Below are 7,164 nucleotides of genomic sequence, written 5' to 3'. Positions count from 1 at the left end.
TGTGACTGGTGTCTGCCGAGACCTGGTACTACCAGCGCTGTATGTGTCAAACAGAGGAGAGATCAGATGAGCAGCAGAAAGACCTTGCAGAGGAGCTACAGTGAGAGGAGGAGAACAAGCAGGGGGTGAGAGCAGCGAGAAGCAGGAGCAGCCAAGGTGTGTGCAGGAGATGAAGGAAGATGAACCTTAAAACAAGGAGCTAACTGGAGATGTTATTGCTAAATATTATTACTCAAAAATGCGTGATCAAATAATGTTCTGCGCTCGAGAAAGAAAAACGTTGCCTGTGCCATTTAAAAATGTGCCGTTTTTTGGTGGATATTTCCCAGATCTCACTTGCGTCAGGAAAAAGAAAGAGAAAATTAGTAAATTTGGACCTAGTGATAAAATTGCATAACCTGGACAAGATTAGGATATTCCGTCCCTTCCGTACGGGTCTGACCTCTGGGACCCAAACAGTCCTGAGAATGAAGGGGCTGCAATGATGATTTAGCTCCTCTGTCCCCTTCACTGTTTCTCCCCTCCTTTGAGCGGGACGGAGAGCTAAATTAGCGCTGCAGCCCTTTCGTTCCTGGGATCTGTGGGGGTCCCATAGGTCCAACCCCCACCAATCATAAAGGGATGGCATATCCCATCATTATCCTATCTCAATTTATAAGCTGGGAATGGCCCTTTAATAGAGATTTTTACATAATATATATATTATTTTTTTTGTTTTATGCACAAATTGCAACTTTTCTATTCCAACTGGTGAAGATCATGAGATTATTTACCCCCTTACGAGTCCTACGATTAATTTTTTTAAACCGCCGTACATTGAGAAGCACAACTTGAAATCTGTTTTTAAGCATTCTGGAGGCTGGAAGATCCTTTTTTATTGTTTGTTTTCCTCTTGCGTTTGAGCTTAATTTGTTTCTTCTGGGATATTGTCCTCATCGAGATTTTGTTACTTATTTAAAAAAAAAAAAGAATCGACAATAAAAGGAGGAGAAGGAATATTTACATTTCTTTTTCTCTCTCTTACAGATTTAAAGAAGACTTTATACAGGAAGGGGAAATGGGAGGACATTGTGACCTTGACTCACAGAAGCTGCTCTCTCAAGGTGATCGCAAGAGCCCCCTGCAGTCTTGGTATGTGTTCTCTTCCCAGTCTTCATAAGTGATGGCATATGTTTAGTAATGACTTGCTGACTGTCAAGGATCTGACCACATGGCCCCACCGATCATGAAAACAAAGGGGCTGAGTAGCAGAACCTCCACGGCGCCTGGAAGGCAGCGCCGCTGTGCAGGGGAAAATCACAACAATCTCCACAAAGAACCGGGGCCGCTTCAATCGAGTAATCGTTGGGGGTTGAAGTGGTCAGATCCCCCTACATCCGCTAATGACCGCATATCCTAGTACTATGCATCTCCTGGTAACATTGCAAAACTCTTTTAGGCCTCACATTTAATAAGAGTTTTACAGCTCTTGGGTCATGACACAGCGGGGCTTTAAATGTGCCCATAAAGGGCAAAAACAGCGGGCATCCTGTGCCAATCCGGGTAGCCCAATGCTCTCAAGCCCTCTTTATGGGCATTTTAGAGAAGAGGTAGAGAACCTCTAGGTACACGGTGCATGTGATCATCAAATATGCCACCATTACCTTGATTTTTATATAGGGGAGTCTCGTCATTGCTCGTCTATGCTGGGCTATTGGACGTCCGATTAAAGGAATTTTCTCTTCTCACTTTATAACATATAACAGAGTCTTGTAATTAAACTCCAGCAATATAAATCACAGTCAGACAACAGAGGCCGTTATTATTGTATTCACACGTCCTACGGACCGAATCGATGGGAGTGTTTGGCGTCTCGCTTTAGCGGGCATTGATTGTGGAAATTGGCAACTGCTACATTAGCGGCTGCAAACAAATATTTATGAAACTAAGAATTACTTTCCATGCGCTCAAAGCATAAAATACCGGAGTCGTGCCGATCTTTGCAAACTGCTTTATTACAGGATTCCCAGCAGAAAAATAATCCTATAAAGTATCACCGCTGGGGTCATGTCGTAGGAAGTTCTTCATTCAGCCTTGGATGACATTTGGGTTTCCTATTGGTCTGTTGATGCCGGTATTGGCTGGCAGCCATGATGGTTTCTAGGACTAATGGCGCTTAAGGGACACGTTTTATAAAGTTGATGATTCCACTGAGACGTATGAAAATCAAATTAATGCGATTCTGGGAATCTCTGAATCTTTTCTGGTTATTTTTCCTTTGTTTATATAAAATAATACATTAGGACGTGGAGTCATGCAAGTTATTTAAGAGACTAAAATATTAACTATACAGGGGACCAGCGACATGATTGTCAATACAATTTTACGGCCTTCAAGATCCCAGCGCACATAACTCCTATAAGGGCCTGTTCACATCACCATTCGCTTTCCGTTCCGGGGTTCCGTCGGAGGTTTCCGTCTTGTGAACCCCGCAACGGAAAGTGAAAGTGAAACCACAGCTTCCGTTTCAGTCACCATTGATATCAATGGTGACGGAAACATCGCTAATGGTCTCCGTTCGTCACCATTCCGGCAGGTTTCCGGTTTTCCGACAGAATCAATAGCGGAGTCGACTGCATATGGCAGTGAGAAATAACTGTTGGCAGCGCCATCACGTCTCTCCCATCCCCCTCAACAGAAAAAATCAAACTGATTTTTTTTTTTAAATGACCTGTGCTGTTGACCAGTTCAATGTGCACTACAGATCCCAGCATGCTCTACTGCCAGAAGGAAATTAATTACATGGGTGTATTTAGACTTTTGAAACCATAACATCTCTATTGGCTCCTCATCGAACAGAGAAGGTGGGAGAAACACACATTGGGTACAATCTGTCCATGCCAATCTATGCACATTTTTATTTTCTAACCTACAACTTGTACAGTGAGAGCTAGAATCTGATTGGATGCCATGGGCAGCACCACTTAGGACCTTGTTGCCATGGACTGCATCACAGAAGCGTCGTCATCCAGTCACGGAATTCTCAGCAGGAACGGTCAGTGCGAGGCAGATATCGAGGAGAGAGGAGCGGCTAAGCACTACTGCGATTATCCCGGCTGGGTTCTTGTTTCTTTTGTTTCTATTTGAATTTTTTTGTTTGTTTGTTTTTTGGATCTACCTTCCAGACCCACACTTCCGAGTGTGTGGAGGAAGAGGCAGCCAGATGGCTGCATCGGGGGCTGGTGGAAAGTTCCAGCCCCGGAGATATCTCCATCGTCCCGGGAAGACCCCGTACAGCCGGGAGCCTGAGAGACATCAGAGGCAGACTGGCTTTTTTGGACGTCTAACGGCAGCATTGAGGATCGTGCCATTTCTTAAAAATCTGTGGAGAACACCAGATAAAGAATCGGGCCGATACCTCAAGCTGAAGACTCCACCACCACCACCACCAACATCTGCAGCCCCCACCTGCTCAGCAATGGAGGAACATCAGGTGCCAAAACCCACCATAACATCAGGTGAGGTCCCGGCCCCTGCCCCATTGCCCAGGAGACCATCTGCCTGGGAGCTGCCACCAACAGCTGCAGTCCCTACCCGTGCAGCAAGGGAGGAACATCCGGTGCCCATACCCACCATACCATCAGGTGAGGACCAGACCACTGCCCCATCTCCCAAGAGACCAACTGCCTGGGAGAAGTTTCTGGCAAGAAAGCCACTAGTCTCTGCCACAAACAGGGGGTCACCAGTAGTGGCTCGAAAATCCAGGGTCCGCAGTGCACCTTATGTGTTACCACCGCGCATTAAAGTGACTGCCAGACAGGTGCATGAGACCCCACTATGGGACACTATGGGTGGTGCATCACGCAGGATGCTGAGAGCCATGCTGAACACGCCATTGGCAGATGATTGCAGGTGCTATGTCAGCGATGAGGGAGACTATGTGCGGTACACCTTCTCCAGAGACACCATCTATCCGGAGAAGGAGTTCCACGGGGAAATTTCATTTCGCTGCAAAAAGATCTAGTGGTGGAGTCTCCTGCAGCGTGCCGGTAACATCAGGGCACTCGCTGCGATTTCATATGATTGATTTTCTGGTTTTGACATTTGGCTTGTTTATTGGACTACTCTTTCTGACTGCCGCCTGCCCTGACCTATGCCTGTTTATTTGACTATGCTTGTTTGCTGCCTGCCCTGACCCCGGCCTGTCCATTGACTACGCTTGTTTGCTGCCTGCCCTGACCTTTGCTTAACCAGCGACTATTCTTCTGCCTGACGATTTGGTACCTTGTGGTCTGTAGATGTGGGTCATTGCCGTGCTACTTTTCAGGGTGATCCCCGCTACATACCTTTAGTGCCCCCCTGCTTTTAAGGCAGACCTGCACTGATGATCCCCCGTTCTCTCACAGAGTGCTAACCATTACACTATGGAACGTGCTTCAGGTCGTAACCCTTAAACCAGACTCCAAGTCTCCCACTAGAACTCCCCACCACTGCCTGGTGTCCCCTTTGTATGTTCCCAAGGGTCCTCCTAGCACACGGGTACTTTCAGTGTCCCCTGATTTTCAAGGTTGGCCCGCCCTGATTATCCTTGGTTCCCTCCTGCTGATGCTGCTGATGGACAGTCTGGCCGAGATTCAGAGTGCTAACCATTACACTATGGAACCTGCTTCAGGTCATAATCCCTAAACCAGACTCCAAGTCCCACACCAGAACTCCCCACTACTCCCTAGTGTCCTGCTTAATTGGAGCCGCCATGTCTTGCTGATAAGGGGTGAAGGGATAAATCAATGCCCAGGACAATGGGAAGTTATTTGATTAAAGGGGTATTCCTAATGTAAAGGACCTGAAAAATAATATAATAATAATTAATAATGCTCCCCATGTGCAGGGTGATGTCAAAACCAATGTTGAGAGTGGTACCTGGCGGTTTTAAAAGAATTATGCAGATTTTACCTTTTGCTCCAACTGGGGTCTTGGTCAGAGACCTCCTCTCCCTCTGACAGTCTGTTATCTGATGTAGGAGACTCCCTCATCCCTGCTTGCCTATCACAAACTGTCTTCTGATCCTCACCCATCTGCCAAGTATCATCTGCCAGTGCCTGTACCCTCGGTGTGCTTCACCGTTGTATTCTGGTCCGCTGGGCCAGCCGCTACTCACACCGGGACCACCTCAAGAGGTAGCGACCTGGTAGTCTCCCCGCAGCGAAGTCCAGATCCCCGTACGGGGGTTAAAGGGTGAAGACTGGGGAGGCTACTTAGACAACGCCCTTAGAGGTGGCCCTAAGCCAAACCGGTGGAGTAGCACAGTGGGTCCACAACCCGCTGGTCATAACACTCGCTGCCTCTTCCTCAGATCAATGAGAGATGGAAATGTCCTATATTGGTGTTCTGACTCTTGAAGGGCCCATGCCTAATCCTGGGACAACTTACTCTGGTAATTGACTCTACTCTGGGCCTCAGTACTGGGATAACTACATCTAATAAGATAGAAGAGGCATCCTTTCCCTCTCACAGTATTCCAGCTGATGGAGTAGACTTGTTTATCCCGGAATCCTCTGCTGACTGAGGAGTTCATGAAGCATCTGTTAAGGACGCAACTAGGACAATGTAATAGAAATTGTCGACTCTCTAAAAAAGGAATTGCTCCAATCAGAGACCATTGCCAAATCACAGAATGAACTGATTAATAAAAATGAGGAAATGGAGAAAAACAATTCTGGACATAGGAGACCGATCCATTCTCAACCACAATTGACTTTGAGGAATCCTGGATTTGGTCTCTAAGTCACCGACTTCATGAGATTTCTGCCTCCAGATGTCTCCACCGTAGAGAAAACACTGGCCCCAAAGCTGAAAAATCTTCCCCCAGAGTTGGATGACTTTACACAATCTCATCATCACATCGAGATCATTGCCTACAAATGGAGATTCCCATCAAACTAGTAATGTCCAAAAACATCCATCATTATGTCTTCACAACACGGCCTGCAGCTCTGAAAGTCTGAGAGAAATGGAAACTCCTGTCCCATCACCACCGAGATCCTCCGTCACCACCAACATAAAAGAAGAATCCCGGAAACTCAATCATGAATGGACTATAGCTGGACGGGGATGGTAAGTCTAAATACTCACTGCTTTCCCTGATGATCATTTAGGATGTGCTAATACTCGTTACATGATGTCTCTGCAGGATTCTGTCGTCTGAATACAAGTTCACATGACCACTCTCATTGTTTTACCTTGACCTTTTAGGCTGTGTTCACACGTTGCAGTCATGTCACTGTTTTTCCAAGACTCCATTGCAAATATGCTTTTTTTTTTTTTTTTTTTTGCAAAACCCCTGTGTTCTTGCACGTAGTGCAAACTGCAGAAAAAAATCTGTGATATGACCGCAATGTATGACATCCCCTTTAAGACTATCAAACATTCCTCCTTGGTACTGCCGCTGATCTGCAGATGTCTGTATTCTTTGGTTATGTATTTATTATATTTCAATATTAATCTTCAGATTGTCGCTGGTAGAAGATGGCGGCAAGTACAGATAAATAAATGCTAGTCTTCTACGCAGCCTCTAGTTAGTTAGTTAGTTAGTTATACCTGTTTCTTGGAAAGCTGAGTGACTACTAATATTACCAGTATTAAAATTCCCATAACAGTTGGGTCCCAAACGGCAAATGTGTCTCATCATCGAGCATTACAGGGGAAGAAGTGTAGAACATGGCAGATTTACCTTTCAGGAGTTTGGGAAAGCTGGGTGACATGCCAGTTAAGATTTGTAATGGAGATCTTATTGGTTATGGCCGAGCTTTCTGTTTTATAATAATAATCTACAGAATGTTGGTTTTGGTCTCTTCTGCTCAGAGTTTATAAGATTCCTGATTGAACTTGCTCTGAAATGTTGTGAATATTTCTGGTTTCTTGTAATTCCAGGTTTGCGGAGCTGCAGACATTCGGCTCCCTGACGTTCAGACCCATAGAAGATGGACATTGTGACGTCGTCGTCGAGAGGCCGACGTATATCATGAAGTTAGATGCAGGTAATGTGTACATCTGATTAGGATTGTCACGACTCGCGATACCAGAATTTGGACTTCGATACCGATACTTTGTGTAGTGTTGCGACTCTTGATACCAAAACGATACTTTGCCAACTGTAATAAAAAAAAAAAAAGTTCCATTCACTGA

The 7,164-nt window shown here is 45.6% G+C and overlaps 1 pseudogene; it reads left to right on the top strand.

Moving 5' to 3' along the window:
• The window catches only part of LOC142699178 (EGF domain-specific O-linked N-acetylglucosamine transferase-like), a 54,921-nt pseudogene that overhangs the window by 32,061 nt on the left and 15,696 nt on the right, over positions 1 to 7,164 (top strand).

The sequence above is a fragment of the Rhinoderma darwinii genome, unplaced genomic scaffold (genome assembly GCF_050947455.1).
Source record: "Rhinoderma darwinii isolate aRhiDar2 unplaced genomic scaffold, aRhiDar2.hap1 Scaffold_140, whole genome shotgun sequence".
Taxonomy (NCBI): Eukaryota; Metazoa; Chordata; class Amphibia; order Anura; family Rhinodermatidae; genus Rhinoderma; species Rhinoderma darwinii.
Note: the sequence above shows the minus strand (reverse complement) of the source record. Positions and strands in the feature narration are given on the sequence as shown.